Source organism: Ceratotherium simum, chromosome 2, assembly GCF_057802395.1.
Source record: "Ceratotherium simum simum isolate JZ-2026a chromosome 2, ASM5780239v1, whole genome shotgun sequence".
In the NCBI taxonomy this organism is placed as follows: domain Eukaryota; kingdom Metazoa; phylum Chordata; class Mammalia; order Perissodactyla; family Rhinocerotidae; genus Ceratotherium; species Ceratotherium simum.
In genome coordinates, this window is record NC_141901.1 from 70,500,582 (window position 1) to 70,524,317 (window position 23,736).

At 44.7% G+C, this 23,736-nt stretch overlaps 1 pseudogene; it reads right to left on the reverse strand.

Moving 5' to 3' along the window:
• Positions 1-8,534: 8,534 nt before the first annotated feature.
• LOC101389323 (poly(rC)-binding protein 1-like) lies at positions 8,535-9,181 on the reverse strand (annotated as a pseudogene).
• Between the last annotated feature and the right edge of the window lie 14,555 nt (positions 9,182-23,736).

Here is a 23,736-nt window from a genome sequence, read left to right on the forward strand (position 1 = left end):
ACATGGATGAGGAGAACAAACAGACTTCCTTAACAAGGCAGTCTCCTCTCTGTGACCCACAGATGAGGTTCCTCGCTCAAACCCTTTCTAGAACAGTGCTACTCAATGCACGTTATACCATAGGTGTACTCCAGAGTCCAGGAGGGAGGGAGGATGGGGGGGAAGGGAAAGAGAAAGAATCTGAGGCCCAATAACTGTTACTGAACTGAGAAGGGGACATGGAAGAAAGTGAACACAAGGTGGTGACATTTTTTCCTCAGCAAGAAGAGTCCGGTGCTTCTTAGAGGCAGACAGATTTAAATCCCGCACAGCTACTGGCTCGCCACTTTGCACATAATGGATGCTTGGTGAATAACTGCCTATAGGCATTACAAAACTACTTTGGTAGCATCAGAGCTTAATCTGATGTTGACTTTTTTTTAAATCTACCAATCACCAAAACCATGAAACCATTTTAACTAGGGTTAGAATTGAGTTTGGGAAAGCCCAGGAGTGTGCTATTGATACTGACACCATGCTGTTGCATCCTGGCTTGTTTTGTCATTTAAATTAGCAACTACAATACCACAGAAGAAGACTAAGCAGGGAGGGGGATAAGCAGTCATTCATTGTGAGGGTCTTAGAAAGGTATCATGGACCGGAAGAGTCAGGTGTGGGTAAAATCTCCCCCTGCTGTGGGGAGGAAGTCTCAGTTTCACTGTCTGTTCCTACTACACCTGAGCTCTCCAGGGCAAGCCCTGTGTCTTTTTCATCCTTTCCCCAGCTCCTGATACACAGAAAACACTCAATAAATGCTTGCCAGACTGAACACTATAAAAACCCAGCAAAAAAATATCTAGAAAAGAAGTAGTTCCCAGAATATGATGCCTCAAAAAGCTAAAGACAGCAGCAAAGGGTAGGTTGAACAACAGGGATGTTATGCTTTAAAAATACCAGTCACAAAACGTGAGCAGGAAAACATCAAGGAGGAGGGGGCATGCACACAGTTTGCTTGGGTTTGGGTGTTCAAGATGAGAGCTTGGCCAAGATCTCCTGAGAATGTGTTCATCTATTGAAAGAGCCCCCAATCTGATTTAATAAAGGAGATTTACAAAGAAGAGGAGGAGAAAAGGGAGAGAGTCGATTCAGAAAACAAGACCACTCAGGCGATGTTCCAGGAATATGACTTGCTGCCAGATTTTCTAAGCTTCTAGTGCTTCTTCGGGGAGCTCAAGATTTTAACATAGCTGGAATCAACAGAGAATCTCTTTTACTACGAGTAAAAAGCTCATGGAGAGCTTCATTTGTCCCTGCTGCTGTAGCGCTCCTAAAGAGACAGGAAGGGAAAAGTGGGGCAGAAAACAGGTCAGCAAGCTCCTGGGCTTGGAAAAAAGGGTCTCTGTGATAGCCTGGACACTTGCACCGGGGCCAACAAGGAGGAAGTTCTGCACCAGCAGACCTGTGGGGCTTATGGAGAAAGAAAGAAAGTTTTTCCCTAGACATATGGCAGCATCACCCTCGTGGGATTGCTGTTCCAGGCACCAGAAAGACTCAGTGCACTGGGCCCAGGATATTTGGGGCTTGGTTTCCTCAGTGTGGTAATTCAATGCTTCAGGAGGTCCCCTGAGAGGAACAATTTGTGACTCCTGATGTTGACAGGGCAGAATTGCTACCACATTTTGTCCAAGGTGGTTGTCAATTTGGGGAAAGCATAGGTACTAGAAGTTTCAGATTCATAGAACCCCAGGCTTACAGAGCTAGAAAATATCTCAATGTTCAAAAACTAAGCCCTTATATAATTGTTTTCTTTTGCATTTAATGGAAAAGGAAACCAAGTCCAAGAAAGATTAAATTACTTGGCTGACCAGCCAGCCTTCCCTGTAGGCCCCACTCTGGTCCTCCTCTAATTACTTCACTCCCATGTCCAAGAAGACATGCCTACTAGACCTAGAACTCTGGAATTTGCTGCCCAAATGGTCTAAAGTCTGCTTCTAGGGCCCGTATGGGGCTCTTTCTTGGGTCAAAGGTAATCTTTGATCATGCAAGCTCGTGTCTATACATAACACATTAGGCCCCTTGGAAAACCAGGAGAGAGATGAAAGGGTAGGTGGGCCATGGGGCAGCTGGCTCTGTACTACCATAGTCCAGTGTGGAACTCTAAAGAAACCAAGAAGTCAAAATATGAACCTAGGTCATCATGAAGGTCATTATTTAGCACTTTGTTAGCTTGACTTATAACTTTTAAGTATTGAGGCATGTATGGTATGAGGACCCCCAAAACGTACTCTCCTCAGAGCCTTTCCCAAAGCTCACCGTGACACACACTCAGCTTTCTGAGCAGATGCCTGATATCAAGGCTCAGATGTACATGTTTGTAAGTCAAGCTTTGCCCAAACTAGTCATCCTCTTGGTTTTGTACCTTAGTAACTTTCATGAGGGATCACAGCTTATTGTAGCCAAATCCCATAGTCTTGGGTCGTGGTGAGTTTCAGGGGGCACATTTCATCTACAAAGCACTGCACAGACAGCACCTGGTCAGACAGCATTCTGGGCACGCAGCTTAGGAGTGGTGCTATTCTCGTCTTCCACCAGAGCTCAGCAATCTCTTTGGTCTTGAATGATACAGGCTGCCGAGTCGTTCTTCTTAGAGCTACCGGAGAAGCAAAGGGGTAAGAGAGAAGAGAGAAAAGAACATTCAATGCTCCATGTTCTGGGAATAAAGCAGTGAACAAGACACAGCCTCTGTTTTCATGGTGTTAACATTCTCACACATGGGTCAACAAACTTTCTTTGAAGGGCCAGGTAGTAAACATTTTCAGCTTTGCAGGTCATATAGTCTCTCGTTGCAACACTCAACTCAGCTGCGGAAGTACAGAAGCAGGGGTGGACAGTACCTAACGAAATGGGTGAGGCTAGACTTGGCCCACAGCCGTGCTGTGCCCACCCCTGTTCTAGTAAGTAAGCAGAAGTTATGTTAGAGGGACAGCAAAGGCAGCTCTGGGTGCCTTAGAGGGACCCCAAGACCACTTGTTTCCTCTCCCCTGTTTTTTTGTAGGGACTTCAAGTAACTCCAGTTTAACTGGGATAGCAGATGTTCAAAGATAAGTCTAAGGACAGAGAATGAGGATGATTTTCAAGCTCAGGAACTATCATTTCAGATCTCCAATCTTGGCTGATGCCCCAGTGTACAAGATGATTCTTAGCGATAGCAACCCACAGCAGCCAGCCCATAGGAAGGTGCAGCTGAGCCTGGGTTTTTACCTGCCTCACATCCACCTCACCTCAGGGAATAAAACATCTTATAGGCACAGCATCAATTCCTACCTACCCACCAGGTGTCTGAGGTCCCAGGGCCCGAACATCCATGTTCATCCCCTCAGCTGACTGTCTAAGAAGTTCTATAGAAACAAAATGGCATGGTCGGTAGGTGGATTAATTTTTAAACTTGGCTCTTGGGCAAAAATGTCAGGGAAGAAACTGAAAGTCCCCATTTATTTTTAGTCCCACCTTGAACAGGGGCTCTCTTTTTTGGATAAGACATGAGCTTTGAGAACTATAGAATGCTAAGCAATTATAAGGTAAGTTTACATATTTTTGTTATTTTAATTGTCATCACTCTCTGAGATTCTAAACTGATTAGTTTTTCACTTTTAAAATTTGTATTCAGCATTAAAAACAGATTATTCACATAAAAACATAAAAAAATAACGTTAGTTCTCTCTGTCTCATATCACACACAAAAATAAATTCCAAATGGATCAAACTACTCTCTTTAAAAAATAAAAAGCCATTTTTATTTAGTAATTTTTTTGTGTGTGTGAGGAAGATCAGTCCTGAGCTAACATCTGCCAATCCTCCTCTTTTTGCCGAGGAAGACTGGCCCTGGGCTAACATCCATGCCCATCTTCCTCCACTTTATATGGGATGCCGCCACAGCACGGCTTGACAAGTGGTGCGTTGGTGCACACCCAGGATCCGAACCAGCGGACCCCAGGCCACCGCAGCAGAGCGGGCGCACTTAACCGCTTGCGCCACCCAGCTGGCCCCTTAGTAATTTTTAAATTGCGAAACAATCACAAATCTGCAGAAAAGTTACAAATGCAGTAGAAAGAAATTTTTTTTTTTAACCATTTGAGAGAAAGCTGCCAACTTGGTGCCTCATTACCACTGAATAGTTTGTATATTTCCTACAAACAAATATATTCTCTTACATGACCACAATACAACCATTAACATCAGTAAATTAATGTGGATACTTCCCCACCATCTAATCCTTAGACCCCATTCAGGTTTCAACAACTGTCCCAATAATGTCCCTTATAGCAAAAGGGTCCAATTTGGAATCACATGTTAGATTTAGTTGGCTTTTTTTTTTGGTCTCCTTCAGCTTGGACCAGCTCCTCAGTCTTTGGAAGATTATAGGCCAGGAGTTTTGTGGTATTCCTCAATGTGGGCTTGTCTGATATTTTCTTGTAACAAGATTCAGGTTATGCACCTTTGGCAGGAATATCTCAGAAGCGATGCTGTTTTCTTTCCATTGCATCCTATTAGACGGCACGGGATTTTGATTTGACCCATTACTGATGATGTTAACTTTGATCACTTGATTATAGAGGCATCTGTCAGACTTCTCCACTGTAAAATTACTCTTTTTCCCTTTGTAATAAGTATTTTGTGGAGAGGTATTTTTGAAGCTATGTAAATTATCCCATTCCTCATCAAATGCTTAATATAATTTAATTCTTTATTTATTTATATCTGCATGGATTCATGGTTTCCTATTTTATTCAATGCATTTAATTCTTTACTATATTATTTTTTTAATGCTCAATTTGTCCCTGATTTAGCTAGTAGAAATCCATCAAGCTGGCTTCTTTGTCCTTTTGATGCATTCTACATCATTCTTTGAGCACCTCCTTGCTTTCTGGCACAACAAGAAGTTCCAGGTTCATCTTGCCATTTCCCCACTTGGAATCAACCATTTCCCAAAAAGCTTTAATTCCCTTTAGGGAATATACTATTTAGAAGCCAACATCTAGACTCTCTCAGTAGACAGAGAATATATATGTGTGTGTGTAGGCAGATGATAGATATCCATATACATCTATATTTATTTCTATATATATCAATGTACATATTGACAATCATGAGATCAATTCCAATCCAACAACACAGGATTCACTTTAATTTTCTCCTCGTCCATATTTTTAACTTCCTTCTCTGACAGCCTGGCTCCCACAATCTCTAATATATTTACATACATATTTATGCATTTAATCAATCCTCCTGGATATAACTCATGTCCCATCTCTGCCACTCTTCTCACTCCCACATGGATCCTACCTCACACAACTAGGGCTCTGATATCCACACTTTCCTCTGACTGTTCAGGCTCTGACTCCCACACTGGGCCACCCTCACCACCACTGGGCCATATGCTCCTCACCCTGACTAGGGTCTGACTTTCCACACCAGGCCACCTTCCTACATGGATGCCCCCCCTCACCTCCCTTAAGCTCTTACACTCTAGTCAGGGCCACTGAGGCTCCCCGCTCAGCCCGACATGGACATCTACCCTGCTCCATCCTGCTTCATGGCCTTAAGAATCATTTGTTCAGGAAAGGAGGGGAACAGAAAAGGCAAAAGAAGAGTAACTAAAGACCACTTTTGAAAAGCCAAACTTGAGAATTTTAGGAAGAAAACATAAGATACTGTCTTCATCATGTTGGGATAAGAAAAGTGTTCTTAAACAATAATATTGGTTGCTAACCTTACTGACCACCAACTATGCACCAGGCACTGTTTTAAGCATTTTGCATGTTTAATCATATAATCCTTACAACTACCTAATAAGCAAGAACTGTGATTATCTCCATTTTACAGACGAGTGAATGGAGGCCCAGAGAGGGTAACTTAACCTGAATTGAACAGTGATGGGGCTGGGATTTAAACCCATGGAGTCTGGTTCAGAGCCCATAGTCTTAATTACTACTCCATACAACCTCTCAAAAGACACACAACAAGACAAATACACATACACACACACACAGACATAAACACACACCATAGGGGAAAAGATTCATTAATTTGAGCACATTAAAATGAAAAACTTCCATAAAACAAAACACACTCTAAAAAGTAAAGACAGACAAGGAGAAGTGATTCTCAATGCACATAATGAACAAAGAATTCATATCCACATATAAAGAATTCCTATGATTCAATAAGATAAGACAAACAACCCAAAAGAAAAATGAGCAAAGAATATGAATAGGCACTTCACAGAAGAGGAAATTCAAATGTTCACTAAATATGAATGTGAAAAGATGTTCAAGCTCACTAGTAATTGAAGGAAATAAAAATCCAAATAACAACAGGATACTACTTCACACCTATCAGGTTGGCAAAAACTAGAAAGTCGAGTAATACTATCTTAGTCAGTTTGGGCTGCTTTAACAAAGTTCCATAGACTAGGCGGTTTATGAACAACAGAAATTTATTTCTCACAGTTCTGGAGGCTGGAAGTTAGGGTGCCAACATGGTCAGGTTCTGGCGAGAGCCCTCTTCCGGGTTGCAGATTGCTGACTTTTTGTTGTATCCCCATATAGTGGAAAGAGAGCCATCTAGCTCTCTGGTTTCTTCTTTTAAGGGCACTCATCCCATTCATAAGGGCTCCACCCTCATAACCCAATTACCTTCCAAAGACCCCCACCTTCTAATACTATCACATGGAGGATTAGATTTCAACATATGAATTGTAGGGGGACACAAACATTCAGTCCATAACAGGTACCAAATCTGGCAAGGTCATGAGGCAATGGGAACTCTCACTACTGGTGGGAATGTGTGATGGGGGTCTCCAGACCACCCCTGTGTTCAGAGACTGGCTAGGAGGAATCACAGAATCTAGTATGTAGTTGTATTCATGGCTAAAATTTATTATAGTCATGTAGGAGGAATGAACAGAGAGACCACAAGGAAAAAGACATGGGCAGAGTCTGGAGGGATCCATGCATAGGCTCCCTTAGGCTTTCTCCCTCTCACGAGAGATCACACAGAGTCCATTCATTCCCCAGCAGCAAAAACACAGCAACACGTATGGGATGTTTCTTGCCTGGGAAGCCCATTAGAGACTCAATGTCCTTGGTTTTTATTGTGTCACATAAGCACACCCTAACTAGCATGTTCCAAAATTCCAGACTCTCAGAAAGAAATCAGGTGTTCAGCATAAACCACAGTGTTTACAGACTAGGCACAGGAAACCACCCTTATCAGTTAAAGAACAGTATAAACACTCCAGAAATCCAAGTTCCCAGATGTCAGCCAAGGGCCGCTCTTGGAAGCAGGTCCTTCTAAAGACAGCAGCTTCAGGCTGCTATGTTAACCCTTTCTGGAGAGAGTTACACGACATGACCAGTTTGGACAGCAATTTGACAACATCTAATGCCGTTCAAGACACGCATGTCCACTGGCCCAACAAGTGTCCTCCTAGGTCTGCTCTGTCTTAGAGAAAGTTTGCACATGTACACATGGAGAGGTGTTCAGGTGAGCTCCTTGTAGCCTTGTTTCCAATAGCAAAATATCAAAAAACAATCTGAATACTGAGCAACAGAATGAAAAAATGAATTGTGGCCTATTCACGCAATGGATGTTATATAGCAATGGAAATGAATGAATCAGCAATACCCGTTTCAGGGCCGGCCCCGTGGCTTAGCAGTTAAGTGTGCGTGCTCCGCTGCTGGCGGCCCAGGTTCGGAACCCCGGACGCGCACCGACGCACCGCTTCTCTGGCCACGCTGAGGCCGCGTCCCACATACAGCAACTAGAATGATGGGCAACTATGACATACAACTATCCACTGGGGCTTTGGGGGAAAAAAATAAGTAAAATAAAATTATAAAAAAAAAAAGAAATACATGTTTCAAAAGAGACAAACCTCAAACATAATGCTTAGAAAAAATATCTAATGGCAGAAGGATAGGTATAGCAAGGCCTTCCCTAGCCATTCAATCTAAAATTTCAGCTGCCCTAAACCCATCCTAACATCATACCCCCTCCTCTCCTTTTTCTTACATCCTTAACATTTATCATTGTCTAATATACTATATGTTTTTACTTACTCTTCTTGCTTATTGTCTCTCTGCCCCCCCAGAGTACAAGCTCCATGGAGGCAGGAATTTTTGTTTCATTTCTTTACTTTTTGTTTGTTATTAACCAATCCATTTTTTAATTTTTAAATTCTTGACATTACAGAACTAAACTGAAATTTATTAACATTTCATTCTACCATTTCTTATGGACAAACAGAAATAAAAATTCATTAGCCAAAAAAACCAAAACAAAGTTAAAAACAGGGAAAAGTTTATAAAACTAAATATGGATCCCAGCATTAACAGCTGAACAGAGAATGTGATTTTTAAATTCTTAGCGGATGATAAAGTCGTGTAGACACTGAACACTTACAAATTACTTAAAACCTGGAATGACTGACCAGAAATTACACAGTTAGATTATGGAAAAACAGCAGAAAGGGATTATGAGTGAACCTACACTGTCTAGCTGTGCCCCATGCCCTTCTCAGAGGAAAGTCTGGCATTGATTGGATCCTGGGTCAGACTAATGCTGGCAGCAGAACCTGTGACAGTAGCCTGCCTACCAGAAGAGCTTTCACTGGATTGGCAGTTTTGATCTGGGCCCCAGACATCTGGCAGATCTCATTAATGTTGGCGCCTTGGTGCCCGATTATTCAGCCAATTAAATTACTTGGAATGGTGAGCTCATGGGTGGTTTGAGTAGATACATCCAAACTTGCCCAGTCACTCTTCACCTGTGGAAAGCTGGAGTCAATTCCAGCAAATCTGGTCCCACCATGCATCATGGCAAAGTGAGAATGTTGTCTTGCCAGCTGGTTCAGCTTGGCCAGATAGAGTGGAGAAGTGGTGTGTTGTCCTTGAATCACGTAGGCATCTAGAGGTGGTCCCTCTGGGTCATGGGTGGTGTGGGGGTAGCCTGCAGCATCGCTGCACCAATCTGGCAGCCCACACAGATGACTGGAGAGTTGGCTGGAGTAGGCTGCTATGGAATGGCATGACTCTCCCTTCTGGAGACGGGAGAGCGTCTCCAACATGACCAGGCAGATCTGCTTGACAGACTGTAGCACACCAGCAATGGTGATGACCCGCTCGGTGGAGCTGGGCACCATAGCCCCCTCCCCCAGTGCCTAAAATAATGCCTGGCCATAGTAGCTACTCAAAAAACATTTGTTGAATTAATGAATGAATAAAGTGTGATGCCATTTTTATAAAATTTAAAGCATGTAAAAGTGCTAAAGATTATTTATAGATACATGTACATGCAGTAAAAAATACTATGACATGCATAGGGATTATAAACACTGAATTCAGGAAGTGATTGCTTCTAGGTGGGGAGGGAGGGGAATGAGATCAGGGAGAGACACGAAGGAGCCTCAACTGTATGTTTAAGAAATATTTAAATTTATTAAAACTGTCTGAAGCAAGCATGGCAACACAGAATTGAGAAGCTAGGTGGTAGGCACATAGATATTTATAACATCAATCTCTTCATTTTCTGTATGCTTGAAATAGCTCATTAAAAAATTTGCTATCCAGAGCTAATATCTGACACCACCAACAGCCACCCCCTGCCAACACCACCACCCATCAGAGGTCACCTTTCATTCCTGTGACTATTCACAGCAGTGTGTGGGCAACTCTATTGAATGACAATTTACTCCACTTCCCTCATCCCCCTACTGGATTGTAAGATCCCTGATATTGAATCTTACCTTTGCAACCCTCATATGATCTTTCATGATGCCTTACTATAAAATGGATTTTCAGTAAATATTACATTGGGTGGAATGAAAATGCTAATTTGGGAAATGGCAGGCAGAACTGGCTACATAATTTTGGGTCCCAGTGCAAAATGAAAATGCGGGCTTGTTAAAAGATTATCCAGAACTTCACAGCCCTCACACCCATGAAGCGAGCCCTGAGGGCAGGCTTTGAATATAGAACTCATAAACTATCTGAAGGATTTAAAAGAATAGGATATGGGAGGCTGCTAGTTATGCACTACATCCATTCTCTTCTTCCACAATAACAGAGTAATGACTTGTGTAGTTGCCCAGGGAGGGACTGCATTCCTCAAGCCTAGTAATAGGGTGTGGCCTTGTCACTAAGTTCTCTCCGGCAGAAGTGATATGTGTAACATCGGAGCAGGAGCCCCCCTCCATGCTCTCTTCCCCCACTCTGCTGGCTGGAACTTGGTTCTGTGGTAACCCAGCTTCAACCATGGAAATAACCTCAAGGACTCAGGATGGCAGAGCCACAAAATAGAAGGATTCTGGGTCCCTGAGTGTATGTGTGGAGCAGAACTGCCCAGCAATGCAGCACGCCCCTCCCGGACCATTAGGTGGCCCAAACGAGTGTGTACCTTGGTTACAGCAGCCTACCTTGGTTGACTTAAGTGATGTATAGAAATTTCATTTTTGATTCACCCAACAGCTAAAAATAAGTCCTTCTAAACTAATTGAATGTGGTAATAGTCCCCTAGGCCCTGTGCACTGGCAGCAACAGGCCCTGGGCCAGCCCCAAAGAAGGAGCCTGGCTCAGAGGGGAAGTAATACACACACCTCCTCCAAAGAAACTCAAGCAGCTGCTTAGGATGTTAAATTTCCTCAACAGAGCAAGCCTAGAAACCACTGCATAGAAGAACCGATGTCCTCAGAACTACTCGGAACCTTTTCTGCAAGGCCAGGATAGGCTGCCGTGAGCTCAGCAGTGGCTCCTCACTAACCATTCAAACCACTTTCTCTAGGAAACACAGTAAGCAAGATTGCTGGACCTGAAACCAGCTGGGCTGTGTCAAATGGACCAGAGAAAGAGATTGTTTATTCAGCAGGATTGAAACGCCACAGAGTCATCCAGTTTCCCAGCAAGGCTACAAAGAGCTCCCAAGGCATGTTAGCCCCAAATCCAACCAGCTACTCACCAGATAACCTCCAGGGATCAAGGATCAGATGTTATATAACACAGCACACAGCCTATAGCAAGAACACACACACACACATCTTTCTTTGGCAACAGGCCTTGGCTTTCATAACCACATTCTACTTGAATTTGCTTGGGAGTTTGGGTTTTTTTAAAATAGCTACAATTAATGAATATCCATGCCTGATATCCCTATTTCCATGAAAAATGGGCCAGCTATCTGAAGGTGCTCAGGCAGAGGGAAACTAGGGTATCTGACTCTGGACCTTGCAGAAAGACATTTGGAATTTGCCAAAGGATGCAGCTGTGCAGCTGAGAAGATATTTGAGAAGATTTTTTTCAACAATTAGCATCTTTAACAATATTTAGCTTGTCCCCAAGAAACAGGCTAGACTCTTCATTAGAGCCAGCAAAAAAAAGGAAGATTTAAGAAACTTGCCCAAGGCCAGAAGGAGACTTAATGCCAGAGCCAGCATCAGGCTCAAGTCTTGACGGCCCTAGTCCTGTCTTGAGCCCATGCTCACACTTTCCTCCCTTTTAATTAAAAAGAACAGTAGAGAAACAGACTGGTATCAAGCAAAGGCAAAAACTGCATGTATATACTTGTCAAAGTCTCTTCTCGAAACACAGTATTTCTACAATTACCACCGAAGAGCTGGAAGGAATGGGATATGTGGCAGTGCTTAAAACACTAATGAGAAACCAACCTTGGGACAGCAGGGTAGGATGGAGAAGGGGTTTGAAAAGGTGCTGAAACTCTGTGCAGAGAGCCCAGGGATGGCCGTACACCACCCGGAGGCGAGCACATGCCTGAGGTCGTGCACATAGCCAAGCAGGGGGCACCAGGCCCCGGGACAGAGGCTGGGGGACACAGGGTCAATTTGCCTTCACGATACTCCCCAACAGCATGGTTCCAGGGGAAATCTGATGAAGAAATATTATTTCATTCAACCTTTTCATGGCATGAAAAGAATGGCAGGTACCGGCCAAACTGGAAATAAAAAGACAAAAAGATTTAAGAAAGCTAAAGAACCACGAGCAGCAAGACATTTGAAATAAACACTCTGGTGCTGACACTCCCTGGGGCTCTGGGAACAGACTCAGCTAATGTGGGGAGGCCGGACATGAGCCTCCTGTCAGGCCAAGGCTGACAAAGGTGTGTGGGGGTAAAGCAGGCGGTGTGTGTTTAGGAACTTCCATCTTATATCCGAGACACCTGCAAAAGGAAACAGCTCAAGCGTTAAGAAAGTTTCAAACGTGTAAACTCACAGGCCCACCATGCAACCCAGAGGAGGGTCTCGCCAGAACTCGACCATGCTGACACCCTGATCTCAGATTTCTAGCCTCCAAAACTGTGAAAAATAAATTTCTGTTGCTTATTTTAAAAGAGAGAGAGAGAGGAGAGGCTATTAAGGATTTTATCAAGGGATTCCTGACCACCGTGCCCAGATGCCCACCCTCCCCTAGGTGTCATGTTCCCATGAACCACACCCAGGCCCCACAACCACCCTTCAGATAACCACCTGAAACAAGGCCTTCATAATGAAACTTCATCACGGAGCCCTGCCATGCTGTTCCAAGAGCTCCTGGAGAGTAGAGCCAGCCCTGCCTTTTCCAAACCCTGCACCATTCTTGGCCCAGTCTTCATCCAGCTCCTGGCTCTTGAGGAAGATGGTATTCGAGGCCCTACTCTAATTGCTGCCTTCAGGACCTGGTGACGTTGCTTGATCTTCAGAGTGCCAATGCTTACCCAGACCTCTGACTCCTTTCTTCTTGGAGGTCCTGGTCCTCTATCTTAGTTTCAGCCCTGGGTTCCCTGACTCCCAGCTGTGGCCGACCCATCTAACACCCCCGCCATCTAACTCCAGCCCCGTGAGTACAGTTTTGCACAATTAGGACAGGGCCACACTATGGTTGTACCTCCATCGATAAGTTTTTGCATGTATTTTGCCTACCAATCTCTAATACATGGTTAATCTCATAGCCTGGGTTTATTTCTTATTTATTAATCCCTTTGTTGTCCTTGAGAGACCAGAATTTAAAAAGAACTACCACTGCCACTATTTGGTTTTATTAACAAGATGTACTCAACCTAAGTAGACTCAAGGCTCTGGTGCCCCTAACTTGAGAACGTGATTCATTCCCTACTATTTCTGAGCCTCTACGAAGGACCAGGAAGCATAGTATGCACTGGGCAACCAGGGACAAGACACAGTCCCCATTCTCATGGAGCTCATAGTCCAAGGAGGAGAGAGACAAGGACCCAAACGGTTAGGATTCAGTGTGAGCACCACTAAGAGGTAAGTAGAAGAGGCATGCCTAATCCAAAGGAGAGGTGACTGAGCTAATTGTTAAGAAGAATGAAGAATAAGAAGGGGAAGGAGGTAAGAAGGGAGGGGAGAGACGGTGCTTTGAGCAGTGGGAGCAGCGTGGGGGTGAGAGGGCTCTGGTAAGTTCTGCGAGGAGCATGAGTTTGGCTACAAGCGGGGGCTGTGGGGTGTGGCAGGTGCCTCCGGGGGGGGATGAGAAGATGCAGAAGGGCAGAGCCACATGCTGGTGGGCTTTGTCCTACAGGCTAAGCAGTTTGGACTTTATCATGTAATATACTTTGGTTCTCAGACTTTAGTGAACATAGGAATCAGTGGGGGAGCTTGTTCTCATGGTAGGTTCCTGAACCCTGCACACAGAAATTTAGATTCAACAGGTCAGGGAGTGGACCCAGGCATCTGCATTTTAATAACCACTCCCTTCACTGGGTGAGTTTGATACAGAGGATGGTTGGGCGACACTTTTCCAAATACAGCTGCAGGAAATGTGGACATAGAGGGGTGGCGTGATCAGATCTGTTTCAGAAAAATCACTCTGGCAGAAAGTCCCTGTATATGCTTGCTCAGCAAAGCCCCCTAATCCTTGGATAATCCCCCAGTAACCTTCTGTTGCCCAGGGGCCGCAAAGTGCAGAGTTGTTTCTGAAAGACACAGTATCCTAAGAGAGACTTCCGGGAAGGTCATGCCTGAGTGCTCCTGGACTGTTCTGCTTTGGAACTTTTATAGCCCAAAACCCAGGACAACAAGGGTGCTGGTTGTGAAAGCATGAAAGCCTTGGGGGCCAGGTCCACTAATCGACTTCTGGAGGACACAGGCTCTGCTGGGGGCTGGAGCCTGGAGCAGATCCATGTCTAGTCTGGTTGGGGCTACAAGAACTCCTGACAAGACAGAACCTGTGCTTGCTTGGTTAACAAAGGCCCAGGGGGGATTTGGGTGCAGGCCATGTCAGCTTTTTACCCCTGTAATGCCAATTATATCATCTCAGAGAACAGAACTCGCCCTGATTAATGTGGTCTAGTTTCCTGCAGTCAGTGTTGATAAATACATTGATAAATATTTTGTGGTGGCTGCAACAAAGACATTCCAACCAAGCCTGCCCACTCATTTCTTGGAACTGCCTAATCGATTGAGCTGGATTTCTGCAGAAATTGCCTTCTTGCAACCTGGTGATTCTGAGCGTGAAAAGAAACTCAAGTCAACTGATGCTGGCTAACAGCTCAGAAGGCTAGGTGATGTTCACCCCACTTTGGTGCTCACCATCCATGCGCACCTCAGGATCCAGGCCCTGTGAGCCTTCAGAGCCCAGCACACATCCCGTATTCTCATTCCTCTTCCACAGCAAAAGTCTCCTCTCTCTCAAATTTGCACAACATTACAGAAAGTAATGTTTTGTTTCATATTCTACCACCTCAGAGGGCAAGAACCGTGTCTTGGGCTTCTTTTTTCTGGCTCCCTACACGTAGCAGCTACTCAGATGAGCAGGTCTGAAATGAGCAAGAGGCCTCTGTCTGGGTGGGCTGGGCCTCACTTTCAGCCCACTAACTAAAGTGCTAACAGCCCAGCTCTGTAGCCACCAAGTCACCAGACTCTAAACTGGGACATTTGTTTCCTGAACACTCCCCAGAAAATTTTTTTGGCTTACGCTTAGCAGATTGTCCCTTTGCCAACTGAATCCTGAGTGGTATTTGCCGAGACTAAGCCTCATTAACTATTGACTACCTGACGGGATGCCATTGAGGACCTGAGAAGAAAATGGAAAAATAATCACGTTCAGGCGCTGTAAACAGCCAGTAGGAGATGATTCTATTTAAAGCAGCTACATTTGCTATGTCAACTTGTCTGTCAGTTTCTAGGCCATAAACATCTAAACACCATTTGTGTGTGTGTGATCTAATGACAGTTGTGAGTATGTAGTCAATACATAAAAAATCTAAGAAACATCAATCTGATATCATTAATTGAAGGGTAAGTTTCAACACAGGCATCAAAAATATTTATAATTAATGAGTTTCTAGAAAGTTAATCATTTGTAATCGACTTTCCATACCATGATTAAAGCTTAAAGAGATGGCCATCAAGGATACTATTCTACTCTAAAGAACTAAAGTAAAAAGTCATGACAATTCATTACCTTGAGGAGTTGAGTGGTTGGCTTTAGTGAGACCCAGCCAAGTACCTATACGTCTTGGTGCAGAGGCTAAGAGGTCAGGACAATCTGATGATGATTGTCTCTCTGCTGCCCGTGATGCCTGGGGACAGGAGTTTGGAACTGGCCCAGCCAGTGGGCATTGCTGTCATCCATTCTGTTCTGAGATAAAGATACCTGAAATCTCAAGAGAACTTTGAGATCTAGGAATTGGTTTCTTTTAATTAAAATAGACCTTTAAGTAGTCTTCAAAACAATGTTTGTGTCATTTTATAGCTAGTTTGTCAAAAGTAAGGACACACATGTAAGGTGCTTTCACATACATGAAATTTATTTCATGTCATTTAATTCTAGATGTTATTATCCCAACTTTAATTAAGAGGATTAACCTGGGGCTCAGAGAAATTCAAGACCATGTAACTGGTAAGTAGCAGAGTTAGGGTTCACCCAGATCTGTCTTCCCAATCCCCATATTCTTTCCAACACACCATACCTATAACACCTGGGTTTGCTGCCTTGTCCAGAAGACACAGCTATTTCTTGGTCTTATAGTCAAGAATTTCCACCTCGTGTAAACAAAAATTACAACAAAAACTCTACCCATTGCTTAGGTGTGGCCTACTGGTCTAGGATGTCCTCTAGCACATTTATACCAATGCCATTAAAGCCAGAACCAAAGATCAGGGAGCCCCACTGCCACGCTTCTACCCTTCCCAAGTGCCCTCAGCTCAGAGACACTGCTCAGAAACACACGATGAGTTTCCAGACACCAAATTTTGGAGTTTCAGAAGATCAATATTTACACACACACACACACACAGCTGAGCTACCCTTCATCTTAACAGCCATACAAAAGGCTTTATGTGCACCTGCCTGGTTCCTCTCAGAGATCGTATTTCAGCCGGTTGGGCTGAGTCCTTTCCATTCTCAAATTTTCATCCCAGTTTATAAATCCCAACTGTCCAAGCTGTAATAATCATGTGGCAAAGGCTGTGACTCTGCAAACCACCCATGGCAAACAGAGAAGGCTGAAAAGACATAATAGCTATGAGAGGAACACTAACATTTGTCAAGTTCCTATGATGAGCCAGAAGCTTTTAAAATAATTCTGCGATGTAGTTATTCTTACCCCCCACTTTTTAGATGAGGCCACTCAAGCTCTGGGAAATTCAGTGATCTGCCAAGTTCATGCATCTGATGAGAGGCAGAGTAGGATTGGAACCCAAGTCTGGCTCTTTTTACACCCCATGTTATCTCATTTTATTTTATTTAATATAATGTACTCTTCTTCACATTACGATGAAGGTATGATTATCCTTACTTTATAAGTGAAGAAATTGAGATTGCTTCTAAAAGGAGTTTGCCCTCTGGAACACTCAACTCAAGCATTTTTTCACACTGTCTTATATAACAATTATCAATACACAAGTCATGACTCTTAACAGAACATAATAGAACAGAAGCTCCTTGAGGACAAGCCCCTTACAGTGATTGCTCAATCTCTTCATAGTTCCAGGTAGACTAAGTCTTCACAGAGCCCTCGTGTTTTAACAGCATTGCCATGCTAATGATATAATAACCTACATCAAAAGAACCATGACTTTTAAATCAAGGTCTGAAATAAAGCTCAGATCTAAAAGCAACTGATGTGCTTTGTCCTCAGCTTCTAAGATTCTTGGTTAAGACTTCCTTGGTTGCAAATAACAGAAACCAAATGAATTAGCATCAATAAAACAAGGGTTTTATCAGAAGGATGACATCTAAGAATCAGGACAGCTTGTAGGACCTCAGTAAGGGAATTTACAGACCTTCCCTCTACAGCTTAGGCAACTTGTATGACTCAATTCCCAACTCCAGGACTCAATCCAAAATCTCAAAATGAGAATTGAAAGGGTCCAGCTAATTTAGTCAGTTATGGAGCAGGGTTACCTGGTAGAAATATGGCTGGCAGGACTCACCCCTATGAGGGGCAGAGTTCTTAGCAAAGAGAAAGTAGTCACTCCTAATATTCATTCACAAAAAAGATCCAACTCCAAATTCTAAGCTTAAGATTATAATACGGACAGCACAGTATGGTAGAGAAAACACCATATAAGAAGTCAGGAGACTGATTCCCATGAAGTCTCTGCACTGGCTTTGGGCAATTCCTGCATCTATAAAGTGAGGAGTTGAAGTAGATGACCAAATGCCTTCTAAAGCCACCTTTGATTCTAAGTCACTCTAAAGGGTTGGCATAACAGTCGCTTCAGGAAGACTTTAACACAGCTATCTGAGGAATGCACATGTTTCGATGAACCCCAGGTTTGTTTGAAGCTTCTTTCTACAGAAGCAAATGAGTACAACACCTCAAGAATGTCAACTTCCAGCTCTGTGAAAGGGGGAAGAAAAGATAAATGTGATTTTAAGTCTTCAGTGCTGGCCTCATGGACCCCCGTTTCTTTTTTTTCTTTTTTTTTTTTTAAAGATTTTATTTATTTATTTTTCCCCCCAAAGCCCCAGTAGACAGTTGTATGTCATAGCTGCACATCCTTCTAGTTGCTGTATGTGGGACGCGGCTTCAGCATGGCCGGAGAAGTGGTGTGTCGGTGCGCGCCCGGGATCCGAACCCGGGTCGCCAGCGGTAGAGAACGCACACTTAACCGCTAAGCCACAGGGCCGGCCCTGACCCCCGTTTCTAATGGGACTTCTACACCCCTAGAAAAGTGCCTGGCACATAGTAGGTACTCAATGAATATTTGCTGAATGAATGAATGGATGGATGTCATCTCCCCTACACAGAACTGCCATCAAAGTTCTCCTGTTTTGACCATCATCTTCTTGGGCATCCCCACTTTCCTCCTAATGGCTTTCTAACAATTCAACAAATAAATATTTTTGAGGCCCCAACATGTGCCAGGCACTGAGCATCATCATTGATGAAGTTAGCCAGGAGGCATCAAGGATGCCACGGGTCTTTTTTTTTTTTTTTTGAGGAAGATTAGCCCTAAGCTAACATCTCTTGCTAATCTTCCTCTTTTTGCTTGAGGAAGATTCGCCTTCACCTAACATCTGTGCCAATCTTCCTCTATTTTGTATGTAGGTCGCCGCCACAGCACAGCCACTGATGAGTGGTATAGGTCCGCACCCAGGAACCGAACCCAGACTGCCAGAGCGGAGCGTGCCAAACTTAACCACCAGGCCATGGGGCCGGCCCAATGCCGTGGGTCTTAGAGCAGCCCAGAACTCATGGTTCCTTGCCCACCCCACCAGGGTGGGGCTGGGCCTTGTGGACAGGAGAGTCCTGGCCCTCTCTGAAACTCAACCCCCACGGTCCACAGTGATTCTTCAGCTTGCTGCCACATGCAACAAAATGCAGCCTAGAACACCTCCCTTGGAACCTCTGAAGCCTGAACTAAAATGACATGGGAAAGGCTGGCTCTAAAGACACAAGGTTTTAGAGCCATTCTCAGCAGGAAGCAGATGGAACTCCAAGCTGGCCAAGAGCACAGTCCTCTGTTTTCAGCAAACATGCTCCCCCTGTGCAGGGCATCCAACAGCCAGCTGAGTCACTCCCTCTGTCTCTTCTCTTAGCTTTTAGCTTCTACATCCAACTCTATGGGGTATTTTAAAGAAATTCCACTTACCACATGACATTCACAAGAACAAATTCCAGATAGATGGAAGCATTTAACATAAATATACAACTCCTACATTACTAGAAAAAATATTTTTATAATCTTGGGGCAGAAGAGTCCTTTATAAGCAGAATAGAAAACACAGAAGAAGTAAGGGAAAAATTGGGCAGATTTGACTAAATAAATTTTGAAACTTCTTAAGAACAAAGGATAAGACTAACGATGTTAAAGATAAACTGATACAAATATTTTCAGCATAAATAAAAAGATTAATAGTGATAATATATAAAGAGCTTCTACAAATTAATATAAACTCTTTGAAGACAAAGGACAGAAGAGAAGAGACATTTATTTGTGAGGGTGGGCAGAGGCAAAAAAAAAAGGGAAAAGGAGGCCAGCCCAGTGGCATAGCGGTTAAGTTCGCGTGCTCCGCTTTGGCAGCCTGGGGTTCGCAGGTTCAGATCCCGGGCAAGGACCTGTGCACTGCTTATCAAGCCATGCTGTGGTGGCGTCCCATATAAACTAGAGGAAGATGGGCACGGATGTTAGCCCAGGGCCAGTCTTCCTCAGCAAAAAGAGGATTATTGGCCACGGATGTTAGGTCAGGGCTAATCTTCCTCCCCAGAAAAAAAAGAAGGGGGGGAGAACAATGAGTCAGAAGAGCTTCTCCTCTTCCACTTGATGCCTAGACTGAATTTGAGTCCCTTAGAGGAGGCTTTAGAAACTGATGGGACCATTCAGTAGAGGTGTCTTGAGACTCAGGCTCTAAGCAGAGCAGCCTTGGGGCCTCTGATGGCAAAGAGTGGTTGGCACACGATGAGCAAATTGCCCTTTTCCCACCTCTGCCTGAAACTCAATACCCCAACTCTGCCATTCAAGGATTAGAAACTTTGGAAACATCTGGAGATGACACCCACAGCCTGGGCTCTGGTGTTTGGCTTCTGTGAACTTCTCCAAGCTTCTCTGTGCAGCGAATACACAAGAAGCATGGGAGAAGGGGAACAGAGAAGTTGCCACGTGGAGCCACAAACGACAGGTTTATGGACACATGAGAGGTACCCTATTGGGGACTTCCAGAAAGAACTGGAGGACACTTTGAGGGGCCTGAGATCCTGTTTTTACTTGGGATAATGCAACAGAAAATGTCTATACATATATATATACGCATTTCTTTTAAATTCTGGAAGGATAAAAGTCTTCTTGGGAAAATGGGATTATGACAGGAGGCAGAAAATTCCACTGCAATTGTATACACTTCTGAGATGTTACATTTTTTTAAATAATGAACATATATTACTTTCATAATAGTAACATACAAAGATAGTCCCATTTAGAAAAATAAAAACAAACCAAAAAAAGTACACAGGATATGGCATTTGGCTTTCAAGCCAAATTTGGCCCTCCTCTGCAGCATGGCTGGTGGCAGCACAAGCCCACCGTAACCTTGTCTAGTGTGTGTTGTGGTCCACAGCAAGGCATAAAGCACAGAGCTGTGGGATGCATGGGAGCTTCCCCCGGCCCCAATGTCTAGAACCAAACCATGTCCAAGGGCAAAACCTGGTTTGGTGGCCAGCATGGAATGGCAGGGTTAGTTATTATCCCTGGCACAGAGGTCCTGACTTCTTCTGCCTCCAGAGCTCTTAGGAAAACACCTTCTTTTGTGGGCAGTTACCACACGGTTCAAAAGGTTTCTTTCTCACACATGTTTGGGTTGCAAGCAAGAGATGGAACCAAGGTCTCACGCCCCGCTGCTCTCATGAAAACGTCCAATGTCTTCATCGAGAGTCACAAGGCCTGGCCCCTGCCTTCCTCTCAGGCCTCATCTTTCCCCTCTTCCAGCTCTTGCTCCAGGCACTAACCTAGGTGTGGCCCCCAAAGTGTCACCTCTCTCTAACCTGGAACCTTCACCCATACCTTCGCTCATTCTTCAGTTCCCAGCTGCTGAGAGTCCTCCCTGAGCCCCGCACTGGGTGAGATACCATCACCATCAGCTCTGCTCCTGGAACACCTTGAGTCATCCTCGCCTGAATGGATGGCCCCCACTAGACTGGTAGCTCTTTTGCTGGCAGGGGTGATAGTATGACCGCAGTAGCCTCCAGTTCTGGGCATAAGGCTCCGTAAACATTTGCTGAACGAGTAACCTGCTAGCCTGGCCTAACCCTTCAGACATCCTCAAGTCAGGCCCGCTGCGTTCTCCCTGGTTCACCTGTAAGCTCCTCACAGCTCCTAAGGGAAAGATGGTGGCAAAACTCCAGTAAATGGCTGCGCTTACTAAAATGTCTCTTCCTAGAAGAGAAAATTCAACATAAAAGGAGTTAAACGCCAACAGGGGTAACTGGGCCTGCAGACCTCCCATTCAAAGCTCTCAATGTGACCATTTACCAGGAACAAGTAGGAGTTACAAGGCCTAGCAGGGCAGAGGAAAGAGCACAGGGACTGGAGTTCTGGTTCTGACTCTACTCCAAGCCACTGAAACTTTGGGCAAATCCCTTCTCAGTCCTGTCTGCCCTGGGGCCTGTGAAGTAAAGGCTGGGTCAGGTGCTGGCTAAGATCCTGGGATGGGGGCAGGAGAGAAGCTGGCCCATCTGAAAAGCACATCGGATGGGCTCCATCCAACTTTGACCTCAGCCCGGAATACAGCCCAACCCGAATCCTCCCACCTAAAACAACTCTCCTTGCAGCGGACATTCACAGTCTGGGTCACAGGGCAAAAATGTCACCAAGGCCCGTGTAGTGGGTGCTTTTTACAAACAAGCAAATCTAGACTGGATTGGTACCTTTCCCTTGAGAGGAAGGACGCACGCCCCTCCTCCACCCCATTTCCCACAGTACAGGTTTTACCCGGACCTCATTTCTACCAAGACCAGGAAATAACTGGCCCCACAGTGCTGGGCTCTGTCACCAGCCTGAGCCTCCCTCTCTGAGGCAACTCTGGAGGCAAATCTACGCCCCCTTTCCAAGATGCTGGCGATGGGAGGCTATGTTACAAGGAAGGGGAAGCACATCTGTTCCCATTGATTTTACTGAGCTGGGGGGAAGGAAAGAGTTTGTTGATATTTTCCCTCGATTCTGTGAAATGCACAGGCTTGGGCATCCATCAGATCTGGGTCCAAGTCTCAATTCTGCCCCTTTCTAATGATTTGACTTTGGGCCAGTTACCAACCTCTCTGCATCTCTGTTTCGAATCTGCAGAGTGGGGACGTAATGCCTACCACGAAGGCCTACCTTGCAGGGTTGTTATGAGAATTAAATGAAACAACACCTGTCAAACACACAGCGCAGTGCCTGCCTAGCGCAGAGTAAGTGCTTAGCAAATGGTAGCAACTATTAACAGCCTGGAAATGTCTGGCACAGAGCAATGGCACTTATGTTTTTAAAAGAATTTCCCCATGAGTCATGGTCAGGACCAGATCCTGAACCCACAGCCCAGAACTCAGGTCTTTTCATGCCACCCCACTTACCACCCCACAGTTCCAGCTACTTTTGATTAAACAACTGAGAACTCAGAATTGTAAAAATGAAAATCTCCATGCAAAGACAAGCCTGTTCCTGCCCACGGTGGCAGATCCAAAACCCAGGAATCCATGTGGCTCAGGTCTGCTGTTTCTTTCTGCCCTAGCAGCACAGCCCTGAGATCAGGCTGCCAAATTCTAGCAACTAACTGTGAGCTTGTGGTGCTTCTGCCCCAGTGAGCTTTTGTTTACTCAGAGTGGGACCTTGAGAATGGTTACTTTTTAATCTCATGAAAAATCCCTGCAGCCTGCTTTGTCCAGGACTAAGTTCCAGGAAGTTGGGAGCACCTTCAGGATGCCTGATAATGGATGGCACCTGGAACGGAGAAGTGGGTCCCCAGGGGCCTCTGCTAGCTCTGGGCCAGTAAACCCCTTTCTTCTGTTTGGGTTGGCTTCAGTTTCTTGTATTTAAAAAAAAACCAAAGGATCAAGATGAGGCAGGCAATAGGGTAAATGAAGACTAACTCCCCAAATGTAGTTTAGGGTCCTCAGTCAAACTCTCCCTGACTTGGTTAACAAATAAGCCAGAGATTAAGCTGCTCTAGCACATTCCATTCTGTAGCCCAGAAGGGAGCCTCCCTATTACGAGGGACTTAGACACTAGATTAGTAGCTTCAGTCTCTGTCTTCCCTGTGTCTGTGTCTACTGTACGTGGTGGGTGACAAGACCACCTCCAACCCCAAAGTCACTTGTGGAACACCACCAGGACCAGAAAGGACCTACAGACAAAGGGAGGCTTCTGGGGCCCTGTTGTACGGGATAGGTCCATGAGTATGTGTGCATGCTTGGCACTTGCCAACCGCTTTACATATATCTCCTCAGTTCATCCTCATAATAACCCCACACTGCAGGAACTGCTATCAGTGTGAAGGCTCAGAGAGGTTAAGTGGCAAGCTCAAGAAATTGGCAGAAGCAGGTCTTAAACCCCAGAACCTGATGTGAGGGGGTATCATATAGTACTACCTTTCCCATTTACTACAAATTACAAAATGTTGTAGTATTTCCAAAAATCAGGAGATTAGCCAGCAGTGGAGTTACTTGGGAAGAGTCAATGGAAAAGGGGACTGATTTGGAGGGGCCCAGGGGAAGGAGAAGAGGCAAGGAACCCACGTGCTGGGAAGGAGTCCGGCGTGTTCAAGAAGCAGG